General features: G+C 45.2%; 1 long non-coding RNA gene across 3 annotated transcripts; it reads right to left on the bottom strand.

The window, feature by feature from the left end:
• Positions 1 to 4,847: 4,847 nt before the first annotated feature.
• On the bottom strand, positions 4,848 to 11,692 carry LOC135315743 (uncharacterized). 3 transcript variants are annotated; one of them, XR_010375245.1, is made up of 4 exons: positions 11,605 to 11,692; positions 10,931 to 11,116; positions 9,968 to 10,077; positions 4,848 to 8,225 (listed from the first exon to the last, which is right to left on the bottom strand). It is a non-coding gene; the product is annotated as an uncharacterized LOC135315743 (long non-coding RNA). The 3 variants fall into 3 exon arrangements; XR_010375244.1 differs by having other exon boundaries at positions 10,931 to 11,113; XR_010375246.1 differs by having other exon boundaries at positions 11,017 to 11,113.
• Positions 11,693 to 12,704: the final 1,012 nt, after the last annotated feature.

Raw genomic sequence — 12,704 nt, 5'->3', positions numbered from 1 at the left:
AGAGAAGCTGATCCTACAAGTGTGCACTTCACCTGAAGAGAAGCCAGACAGCTATTTTTTCTCTTCATTTTTTCAATCTGCATTTTTGACTGCTACCTACAAAGTCCTACAAAAACTACAGAAAACCATAGTTCTCAGAGCAAATGTAGTACTTGCATGAAAAAGAGGAGGGAAAAGGAGACTAGACAAACACAGGAATATTGCCAAAATCTTGCAGTTGTGTGCAAGGCCTTAGAAGAAAATTCGGAAGAAAAAATAAGTTAATACTGAAGGTAAATGAGAAGTTCAGAAAAATTCAACATGATTTGATGCTGCAGTAAGAAGATGACATGGGTTTAAATGTGAAAAATCAAGCTCATGGATTCCAGAGCTACTAATAGTGAGAGTTTCATGTTTAACCCAGCACTTGTTCATGGAGGTGAAAGACCTGGGCTCTCAAGCTGGCCATTCAGTGCAGCCTGCAGCTTGACTGAGAGGAACTGCCATTAGTGATAAGCAGGAATGAATGCCAATTTACTAAGCATTTCAAACCTCATCAGGCATTGCTATTCAAGAAGAGCAGCTGAAGCTGGCACATGAGAAGAGAAGTTCACTGGGATGCTGAGGGTCATCAAGAACTTTTCCAGACAAACATGAAGAGGTTGGTTTGCTTAATCAGGCATTAAAAAAAAAAAAAAAAAAAAAAGAGGCTAAGAAGTGATACGATCATCGCAGGGTCTATTTGCCCAGGCAGGAAATGAATTAGCTAAGTTGAAGGGGAAAGCTGGTAAAGATCAACTGCACAGAAACTGGACATTACTGCATTTAGGTGTGAGATGTAGAGTTGGCTTCTAGCCATCAGAGCAGGAATACTTCCGATGATCCTTCAAACATAAATAGTGGAGGAGAGAAAACAAGCTGCTTGCACTTAGTTTGAAGCCAAAGATGCTGTAACACTGGTGCTCAGGCAGAACATCATCCTCCGTGGGACCAACAGTGCTGCAGGTCACAGCACTGGCTAGAAAATCCTGTCATCTGCCAGCACATGCTCCAGGAACCCAGTGCGATTCAAGGCATCCACACCTGCTGAAGCGGGAAGCACTCACCAGTAGGTCCCCCTGATGATCCCATTGTTTTCTGGCATGAGAGGGTTTCAGGGAATTAAACTGGCGGTGATCTCCACCATCTCCACCCCACCTGCAGCGCTGCGTCCAGCTCTGGAGTCCTCAGCACAGAAAAGACAGGGACCTGTTGGACCAGGTCCAGAGGAGGCCACAAAGATGTCAGAGGGATGAAGCACCTCTGCTGTGAAGAAAGGCTGAGAGAGTTGGGGTTGTTCAGCCTAGAGAAGAGAAGGCTTCAGGAAGACTTTGTTGCCACTGTTCAATACTTAAGGGGAGCTTATAAGAAAGACGGGGACAAACTTTTTAGTAGGACCTGTTGTGATAGGACAAGGAGTGATGGTTTTAATCTAAAAGAGGGTAGATTCAGACTAGATATAAAGGAGAAATTTTTTACTATGAGGGTGGTGAAGCCCTGGCACAGGCTGCCCAGAGAGGTGGTCAATGCCCCATCCCTGAAAACATTCCAGGTCAGGTTGGACGGGGCTCTGAGCACCCTGATCTAGTTGAAGATGTCCCTGCTCACTGCAGGGGGGTTGGACTAGATGGGCTCTAAGGGTTCCTTCCAACCCAAACCATTCTGTGATTCTATGTTCATGCAAATGCTTTTCAGTCTCCCACAATTTACAAGCTGGTGGTGCTAAGGCAGGAGGCGGGAGGCACTCTTCTCCTCTAAGGGATGGAAGCATTTTCTTCAGTTTATGCACTCTAGGTAGTTTAATAAAACTGTCATTTTCCCTGCCAGAATCACACAGCTACCACAAATACCTTTCATGCCACACAAAATTCTTCCTAAATATCCAGATCTGGAGAGCGGGAGGAGACAGAGAGAGGGAGAAGGAGACAAACATAGCCCCGACCCACTCCTCCGCGTTGCAGAAGCAGGAATTTGCTCTCCAACTGGAATGTGGCTGCTTAATAGGGCCAGAGAAGCGAAGAGGCTGCATCTGTAATGTTTCTGTCAAAGCAAATGAGGTCATTAACAGACGAGTTCAGTGATGGAATTGTCTCTCGTAGTATTTATTATATGGTCCTTTTCCTGACACCTCCCACTGAGAGAATATTAAATATTTAATGCACACCAAGGCTCTGCTCATTTTTCATTCCCACTTCAGCATTTCAAGTCAGCTCCAATCTGCTGCTAGCTACAAAGTCGACTGGACAATGGACCATAATGAATTAACTCTTTTGAAGCCACTGTAGCATTTACAGGACTGCCAAAAGACTGGGTGCTTTATCATCTCTGACTCATGCATGTGCTCTAGAATTCAATCCTCAGTTCATTAAAACAAAGTAAGGGGAGGAGGGCGAGGGTGGAGAATTTGGGAAATAGGTTTCAGGAACCATAAATAAATAAATAATGAAGGGGGAGATGGAAATGTTAACCTGTCAAGGTGACAGGGTTTTATTTACTCATTATTTCTAGAGCTGCTGTCTCCAAAAATGAAGGTTGCTTCTGTGAAACATAACAGTCGTCAAAATCCTGAGTGTCACATCCAGAATGAACCACTGATCCTGGGGTAAAGTAGAAGGAAGACCTTTGCAAAATAGCTCACAGCCCTGGTCATTACAAATTTAAAACAGACCACCAGGACAAGCAGAGCAGGAGACTTCCATGGTATGGTACTTGCTGCCCATCTGGTCAAGCAAAGACAAAGTTGGTCCTGCCCGGTAGCTGAGCTTTCCCAGGATGTCTACACAGTTTAAGTGTCAACCTGAGTGTCTAAGCTTCCAATTGGATCTTTGAAAGTCCCCGTTAAAATGTTTGGTTAGATGATGCTTCAAGAGGAGAAGGCCTGTCTATTAAGGACATGGTTCTCTGTGAGGCTTTCACTAGGTAGTTCTAGTGGTTACAATACCTATAACTCTTTCCCACCACCCATTTGCCCAAACCAGGAGAGTCTATGTAGAAAACTATATGTATGTGATGTCTACAGGCTGCTGGAGATACTGTTGGCATGTGGAAGGGACCATCAAGGTGGCATCTGTCAGGGCCACAGCTGTCCCACCTCCTCCATTCTCTGCCAGAGGAAGTATTCAAAAGAAATAGTTTCCTGGGGCAATTTTTCCCTTTATTTACTGCTCCTTTTCCATCTTCCCACGGCATCACCAGATCTGCAGAAATTATCACGCATGTGGTCCCAGGACCAAACTGGGCAGAGAAAGGCACAAAAATAGTTAGGCTGCTTTCATCCACAAGGCAGAAATTTCAAGGAAAACTAACCAACATACATGTTTACTTGAAAAAAGATCCACTGGCAAATTACTCCTGCTTTTAGACTTTCAAGTTCCCATTTGCTTATCTGGTTAACACTATCTGTCACTTTTACTGAGATACCAGGAAATCTGATTCCCACTCATGGTGTGAAAGCAACCTGTATGCGCTTGACCTTTTTAATGTTTTGTAATTTGATTGGCTGGCTATTCCCATATTTCCTTGTCACCAGCCCTAGTAATCTGAGAGGCAGAAGTGGAAAAGACAGCCAGTAAAAATACAAGCAAACACAAGTGGGAATTAGTTGAGGCCTTGGGATGCCAAAATTACTCAAAGCTACATCCTCACTGAGAGGGCGGCCAAATCACAGGTCAGCTCAGTTGTATGGCCGGGGCTTGCCACGGTCATCTTACAGTGTCACCCCCCGTCTTAATTCAAGGCTCAGAGCCTGGGCTCAGGTTGGAGCTCTTCGCTGATGAGCTTTTAGAAGTGTGATTTTTAAATTCTTTTTCCTGTTGCTCTGCCCAGAAAGCCACAGTAGGAACACAGTTATATTAGCATAACCCTATGTATCTCTCACACTGGGGATTAATCTCATAGAAAAGGCTACATTGCATATTGGTGCCAGAATACAACAAACTGCAAATTACAAAGGTGGCTCGGCTCTGTTTTCTGACCGTTCTACCTCAAAACCGGGATGCTTAAATGAGTAAAACAAGCCTGGACAGGAACACGCATGTCAGTAAAACCACTTCTAGGCTTTTGTTCTGCATCCACTAAGGCAATTGGGCAGATGAAAGCTTGCACAAGTGCAAAGTCCTTCTGTAGAGACACTATACTTGTCTACTGACTGGGAACAGTGATGAGGGGAAAGCGCAGCTTGGTACTTGAAGTCACAAATGACAGGTTCCCAGAAGAGCAAAACAAATTTAGAAAGTTTCTTTCTAAACTTTCTTGAAAATGCTTCCCAGTTTCAGCCCCCCAAAACTCAAATTCCCCATGTGGCTTTATGCTGAATAAATAACAATTCTCCATAATTAAAATTCTTTTAATTCCTGCACCAGGAATCCCATTGAAATGCCACACATTTTCTCATAAGCCTTCATGGCACACACAGGCATTTCTCTTCTTACGGACGCAGGCGCTGGGCTCTGGGTGGGAGTTTAACAGCATCTCCTGCTGCCCCTGGCCAAGGAAAGGAAGTAACCAGTGGTTCAGTCAGTGCAGAGTCATCCCAGAAGTAGGAGCCCCATTGTTTTTGTTTCCTTTCAACAAACCTATCCCTACAGATCGATTCCAGCCCGGTGCAGAGCGCTGCTAAATATGCCCGCAGTAGCTGCAGCAGTTGGCGTTTTCAAATATTCATCTTTTCAAAGGATGGCTTTTTCCCCCCAGCCCTTAGCAGAGAGATCTGCTCTTTCCTGTACTCAAATTGCCTACCATAGATATTCAGTTCTGACTTAAAATATCTCCTTTTCACTCCGGTGACTGTATACAGAGAGACAACAACACAGAACCTCCCCAAATTAGCGTACATTATGGCAGCCATTCAGTTTATTTATTTATGTGGATTTGGCCATTTCTTTTTCCAGTCATTAAAAAAGTGCAGTGGATTTGAAAGTGTACAGCTGAAAATGGCTCCTAAAGGGAGCCTTCTGTTTGTGGGGTGGCTGCATGGCTTCCAGTACCTTTCACTCACTGCTTGGAGTGAAAAATAACTATTATTCTTTTCTTCATTTCACCCCAAAATAGCTTATTGATAAAAGATCAAGCACAGGCACCAAACTTAGGAAGCACAGAATGAAATATCCTCCAGTGTTAAGATAAAACCATTCCTTTGCCACTGGGCACTGCATTCAAAACCAGGGCTGAAATTCAATTCAAAGGCCCGCATCAGTCCTCATCTGGGTAACAGGAAGATTTGAACCTTTTCCAATACAGTGGAGCAAAACTTCCACTGTTAGGGACACAGGAGCATCCTGGAGAAACAGGCAGCAAGCTGAGTACAGCTTAGGCTGTAAGTGTTTGGTTCTGTTTTTATAAAGTACCTAGCAAAATGGGGCCTCCAACCAAGGACTTAATGGTGCTGAAATACATTATTTTAATAATTGCTGTATAAGTGACTCAGTAGTCCATAAGGCACATCCAGAGACACTCCTGCCCAGCAAAGACTTTTGTATTCAAAGATTTCATTTAAGCCCGTTCTTATAATCCTCACATTCCAGTTTTGGAGACCTTAATCACTCTTCAATCCCATTTTAGGATCCTCACACCCAAATGACCTTTCCAGGGGTTACAGATACCGCACATTTTGCAACATCAGATCCTATCTCTGTTCTCTGCCAATAATTAGCTGTTTCAGGGACAGAACTTCCCAATCAGTTCTGAAGCAACCTTTGCTGTCTCTGGAAGTGTTGCTTGCATCCCAAGGAATTCCAGCATAAAGGACCTTGGAAACAGTAGGAAATATGCTGACTTTGGTCCCAAAACTTTACATGCTTGCAGTGTCTCTATGCCGATGCTTTTAGTTCCCTGAAATCAAAGGTGATGCTCACTATTTCCTTGTACAAGCGTACTTTTTAAAAAAAATATTGTATCTGTCCACATTTTGCATTTGAGTCCTGATTCGGAATAGTTTATAATTCAGGGGACATGTGACAGCCTCAGGGCTCTTGCAGGGCAGATAAGCCAGGAGAAGGAGTAAAGACATGACATTAGTAACAGTCAACGCCAAGATCAGAGTGACATTTGGGCTTTAGATAAAGCACATTTTGCAGGACTAGACAGATAAATGGTTAGGGAATATTCATCAGGTGTGTCATTATAGTGATATTTCTCTTTATGGAATAGAATGCTTAAGGACTGGGATGCAGGGACTAAGGTCTGGAGATGGGTGTAACCCATGCTACAAAAACCTGCATACCAAGACTAGTCAGCACTTATTGTGATTAAGCTTGGATGTAGATATTGTCCACATTTGTGACCATACACATAATTATTATAAGGAAAAGCCCCTCACAGCTAAGACCTCTGCCAATTCAGCACACCCAGACAGGACGGTGACCAGCCATCTAATGGTGGTAACATTGGACTGTGAGAGCACAAGCAGCCGGGCACCAAATCCCACTGATAACCAAAGGGGGCTAGACAGCTTCACGGGTGGCTCCTGACCTACCTCTAAATCAGTCCTGCCAGTGAGGGGCAGGGAAGCGACTCGTTCTCATTCAAATCAGCAGCACATCTTTTCTCCTCTCTTTCCACAACTGCTTTTTTGCCTTTTCTTTCCTCTCTGGCTTTTGAGCGCTGATGCAAGAATTTCAAGCAACATCAACCCTGATGTAACTCCATTTGATTTACTGGCAGCTGGAGGCTATACTTTGCCTGCCGTCATGCTGAATGGCAGATGCTATGAAGGCCCTGTTCTTGCCCCAACAAATCTCAAGTTAAAATAAAGGTAGTAGAGGCCTTTGGACACAAGGGAGGAAGAATCTGGGAAGCTCCCCTTGAGTTTAAACAGTAGGGGTACCAAGCACATTTGCCATGATCTGGATTACACTAAATAACAGCACTTTGGAGCTGAGAAAACTCTGCTGCATTGGGGTAGTGAGAGTAATGCTAGCTGCTAATGTTGGGGGATGGATTTCTTGGGCATCCAGTTAGTCATGTCCCTCCAATGGAGTACTGTAGCAGGTCGATGGCAGCTGGATCGTGGCTGTATAACCAACAGTTCTGCTAAAGGTCCCACAGCTGCAGAGAAAGCCAGAGCAGCAGAGCTATGCAGAAGTATGGGTTCTCCATTCACCAACAGTTCCCTCAGAACGAGGGTGAAGAAACTGCCTAGAGAACAAAAGGCAGCTGTCTTGCTTGGTCACCTCAAATTTTTATTTCTAAATTCTGAAAAGCCAACATCATTCTGTTCTGGGCCAGGCAAAGTATTCCAGTTCAGTTTGGAGCATTTTAATTAAAGTGAAACGATGTTTTGAAATGCCAAATTAATTTGAGCTGACAAGTCTAAACGTTCATTTTGCAAAGATTGAAAAGGAACACTGAATGGTTAACATGATTTTTTGATGCAAAAAGTTTACCCAAAATGGAAGCTTGTTGATCAAAAATTCCTGAAACTTGGCATAAAATTTGACCCAAATGCAGAAGTTTGCATTTATAGGTGAAAAGGAACATCCTTAAGTAAAGACAAGAAGGTTCCCACCTAAAATACTCTGGCTTATCTGCTCACAGGCTTGCTTTCACAGGTAACATTATTCGCGATCAGCCCTTCTCAGTCCAGTGCTCATATAGCCATATTCCAGTGTGTTTTGGCAGGATCAGTGCTGAAGTAGTATGGATTTGTTACTAAATAGTGTTCCTGCTTTTTTTTCTATGTAAACCTCCAAAACTGTGTGCAGGACTCTCATTTTCTTGGCTGTCTGCAACATAGATATTTAACAAATAGGGACTGTGATGCTGAGATTTTCAGTCACCTTTGAGGAATCTCAGCATTATCTCCCCTGAAGCAGTTGTAGTTGGAAGTTGGCTGATCTTTCTATTTAATCTGGACAACACCAGGACAGCTGGTATAAACAGTCATCGCTCCACTCCAAACGTCAGCTGGTGTTATGCTGGATGAGGATCTGCTCGTACATCTGTTTTCCAGTTTCGTAGCATCTTAAAGCATTGCATGCAAAGGTGGCAAAGTACAGGACTTATCATATGTGATAGAGCATCATAAAGTGATTTATGGCTGCTGAGGAGTCCCTCCATTGACTTCAGGGCTGTGGCTCAAACCTTTGATCAGCTGTATTGCTTCTCAGCAAAATGGGACTGGTGCATAGGTGGGGAAGGTGGCATCTCCTGTGCTCTTGGCCCCGCAGGTCCACTTTGATCTTGTCTGAGTCAGGCCTCCATTGCCACGGCTGTAAAAGAGCGATAAGCTTATTTACTGCAAGGTGTGTGGATATGGAAGGTGTCAAGGATCATCCTGATTAGTGACTAGATGATGTCAGAGGAGGAGTTGCATATAATAAAACAGATTTTTTTCATGTGGGTTCACTTGGGTTACAAGCTGCAACCTTGCAACTTACCCAGAGCCTTTCTGTGAATTTATGTGACTGTAAGAGCGTGCTGAACTGCTGTGTTTTACACACAGCAGGCGTATAGGTGTTCACCCATTGTTTTGGTGAAATGGAGGAAAAATATTAAGACATCACACATGTGGAAGGAGGCTGCCCAGGCGGGGTTTGCACACCTAACTCTCTCTGGTTCCCTCTAGAGTCAGATGGGAAGGGAGCATCTTCCAGTGACCTAGAGAAGAAGCTTTGGGAAACCACGTAACCAGCTCAGCATGGCTCCAGTAAATGGAGGGTGGGTATGAGATGTGAGGAGGGTCAAACAGCATTTACAAAAATCCTGGGTCATTACTGCTGGGAGCCCAGGCTGGCACTGGCTACAGTGCAGCTCAGTGGGGTGCTTTCAAAGAAAGATTTGCGGACTTGCTTTCCCCAGACCTGGTGAGATGTGATGGTTGTGCTGCTTGTGCTGCCATTTGCACCTGCATCAAGTGGAGGGAGGACACGACTGTTGTGGTGCAGCAGCGTTCTGCATCCTCTCCAGTGAGGATGCACAAAGTGTTTTACTATTTCACCTACCCAAACCCAAAGCAGGACAGAAGATTAGGAAAAAGCAGGGCTCTTATTATTTGCACCAGCATGTCATATTGACTGTGAGACCACCGGCAGACCACAGGCAGAGCAGAGGGGGGTCCAAGTGACCCTTTTTCTACCATCCCCTCAGGGCATCCTGGTAACCTGCAACCCTCTGTGAAGCTACATTTTCTAATAAAGTGGACAGTGGCCAGGTGGAGAACAGGATTGCACAGTATCGTCTGTGTTGTGGACCCAACCCAGGGCTTCTCCAGATTTCAAAATATCCTGTCCAAAGCTCAGCAATAGGAGCACAGACATGGTTGCTGCTTTTAACAGAAAAACAGAGGGAAGCATTATGGGCTGGCAAGGCCCTGGTGCCTTGACCTGGGCAGGCAAATCATCCTTATTTTATTTATTAATGTAGTCCATTAATTCGTTCTCATGGTCTCCGGTTCATGTATTTTGTGGTTCACTTTTATTTGCTTTTGTTTCTAGTTGTGGTGTATGGTTTTGGGGGGTTGGGTTTCAGTTTTGGGGCGGGATTTTCTTCTTCTTTCACAACAGTTCTATCTGACATTTCTACAGCCACAATATTTAGGGGACTCTGTGGAAACTGGTCTTCAGAAAAGACCAGGATCTGCTTCTGTCCAGGAAACAGATCCAAGATGATCAGCTTCCTGCAGGACCTGCCCCCCTAAAGGTGTGAAGTAGTAGAAAGGGACCTGATGGTCATCTAACTGCTGGAGAGGCTACAAACTCACCTCCCCTAGAGAAATCTTCTCATCTGCTAATGATGAGAAGGGCCTCGTATCTCCTCTCTGCTGATACGGCACCTAAGGTGCAGCCTTCATCCAGGACTGGGTTCTTGATGTTTCCAGTAATACACAGTAGCAGTGCCATTTTCCACTGTAGATTAAATGCTGTTAACCTGGCCAAATTGCAGTCTGTAGTAATTACATTCTGCTAAAAGAGAGGCCTCTGAAAGCAGACTTGGAGTCCTCTTTGCATCCTACCTTGAATGATTATGTGCTGATGCCCATGTTCATGAATCAGTGAGTACCGGTTCTCTGCGCTGCAGTGAAGGGTAGGAATGAGAAGAGACATTCTTCAGCGTTTACAGATCCTGTGGAAAATTACATTTTTAAGTGTAACCTCTTCAGCTCTGCCCTTTCCTTAGTGTTTTCATGGTGTTTGTTACCTGTAGAAGTGTATGAAAGAGCATCAAATCTCTTGCTGTTTGTGCCAGCCAATCTCGATGCTGGCCATAGTTGTGCATCTGCATCCCAGTGTGCTTGGAGGCAGGGGAAACTGGGATAGGAATAAGTATTGCCCATGAAAGGCTTTGTTTCCCCTGGATTTTGCTGACTAGGATCTCCAGCTAAGGCTTTCCTCCAGTCTGAAACATTCCTAAGAGCTCTTATAAATGCCTCGGATGCAAGAGCTCGTGTGAGCAGAGATTTCCCCCACTGCAGTATTGCTCTCTCCCCAGCAGACTGCTTGTTTTCACAAAACTCATCAGAGGGGTTGTGAGAGTGGCACTTCATCAAAGCTTGCTGGAAACCAACTGAACCCTCCAAATATAATGGAAGGGAGGTACAGACCCAGCCAGAGCACGAGCCCATAAAGGTAAGGCTTATGGGAAGAAGCAGTATCTTTTGTAAATCCAACTGATATTATTGGAGAAACCTTGCAGGATCACAACTGCTTCTTTTGTGCATGAAGCAGAAAATGCGGGGCTTTGGGCTATGAAACCAAACCTTATCTTTAGGGCAGGATTGGGCCCCTGAGCACCCTGCCATTCTCAAAACTTGTTGCGTGATGTTGTTTCCTCACTTGCCCCTGGGGATCCCTGTAACTAAGGGAACCATTTTGTTTTGCAGATTGAGAAGGGAATCAAATAGTTGAACCCTTAGTAAACGTGCAAACACAACTGGTTGTCTTTGATGATTTGTTAGTTTGGATCTGAGCCATGAGACCTGGGGATCGCAGTCCAAGTTCCTAGAGCTCCAACGTCTGACACGCAGAGCAGCAGATCAAAGTCAGGAGGAGTGAAGCTTGTTACCAGTGAGAGAGGCGGCCAGAGGGATTTCCAGGTGGAATCTTCTTAAAATATCTCCTGCCCATTTCAAATCTGGCAATTCTGGCTGAACCTGAGTCACCTACTTAATAAAAAATTCCATGTTCAGTCCATAGAAAAGCTTCCAGCACAATTAGATCAATTTCCTCTAAGTAGCAATAAATGTGTTTTCCTTTAAAAGGCCAACACAAGCACATTAGCACAGCCTATAATCCCCATTCTCTCTATTAGCTCAAAGTACATCCTAAAGGCCAAGGGTCGCAGCTAAAGACTAATCAGTCTCATTAGCCTGTCTAATTTATCTTAACTAGAGGGACACAAACACACTAAAACTGTTAGGGAGACTTTTTGATCAGGTTATGGGAGTCATTCATCAGGGTCCTGCAGCTTCCAGAGACAGGAAGAGAGAAACAACCCAGGGACAAAGCCATTCTGCAAGGAGGCTCTGGACCAAGGTGCACCCACACAGGCTGGATGGGGCAGAAACCCTCCCAGAGGCTCCTGCTGTCCTCCCAGGCAACATCCCAGCAGGCTGGGGGGAGATATGGAAAAGCATCTCCTCCTCGGTCTCACCCTCATGCCGCCCCGCAGCTCAGCGTCTTCCTTGCTCTGGCTCCACTTTGGCACTGCAGTCGCTTGCTGGTCTGGGGAAGGGTTTGAGTGCTGCTGGTTAAAGTTCAACCCTTCCCCAGCTGCGGTTTCACAGGGGCCCTGTCGGCCACCACAGTGCCTTGGGGACGTAAGATGCCCCTCCTTCTCCCACACGCATGACTCTCCTGCGGCTCCCAGCACTCAGCACCTTCCCAGCTGCAGCGCGCTGCTCTTGCAGCTTGACAGGGCACAGCTGACCCCTTCTCTGCTCCCCTGGCAGGCAGACGGAGAAGGGGGATAAGGGATACTGCTCAAATCCAGCTGGAAGCAGCATGAGAAAGGAAAAATGAAGCAAAAAATGAACTACTGTGGAAGTAGCTTTGTCCTATCTGAATAATTAAGTGTTCTCGATGCCCGACAACAGACCCCTACTCCTGAACCTTTCTTCACCATTAGCAGGCACTGCAAATTCCCTCACAAACATCACCCATAATTATTGTCCAGGTGCCAGGCTTTAGTGGCCCAAGGCAATGAGCAAACCCTGAGGCTAGTTTCCAGCCCCAAGGCTCTAACTCATGTTTCCGTCCTGAATGCTCCTGGCTGGGAGGAATTTCAGAATTTGTGCTGCCAGCACACCTCTGTCAGATATTAAAAGACAGGGAGGTTTTCTGCTAACAAAAGGAGGAAATCAAAATTATCTAAGGACTTTCAATACAAGGAGGCTGGCCAAGCTCTAAATCAAAGTCACCTCTTGGGACTCTCCTAGGAGAAAGGAAAAAGTTATCCTCAGATCCCTATTTCTATCTAAAACAGTTGCATTTCCAGTAACAACCAGCCACAGAAAGGGCAACATTGCTCTTACAGACCCTTTCCCTCATGCACAACTCTTCTTTCTGTATCATACGTGTGTCCTCATCCTGCCCTCCATGACACTGCAACATCAGAGCACCTCGGGATGCAGCCGTGCAAAGAGAGCTGAGCTGTTTAAACTCGACCGAAGTCCAGCCACCATGCAAACCTTTCATCACCCACCCAAGGGGCTGCTGCCAAGGACAACGGTCACAGCAGAAACACTCTTTGGG

This window comes from Phalacrocorax carbo, chromosome 14 (genome assembly GCF_963921805.1).
Source record: "Phalacrocorax carbo chromosome 14, bPhaCar2.1, whole genome shotgun sequence".
In the NCBI taxonomy this organism is placed as follows: Eukaryota; Metazoa; Chordata; class Aves; order Suliformes; family Phalacrocoracidae; genus Phalacrocorax; species Phalacrocorax carbo.
Note: the sequence above shows the minus strand (reverse complement) of the source record. Positions and strands in the feature narration are given on the sequence as shown.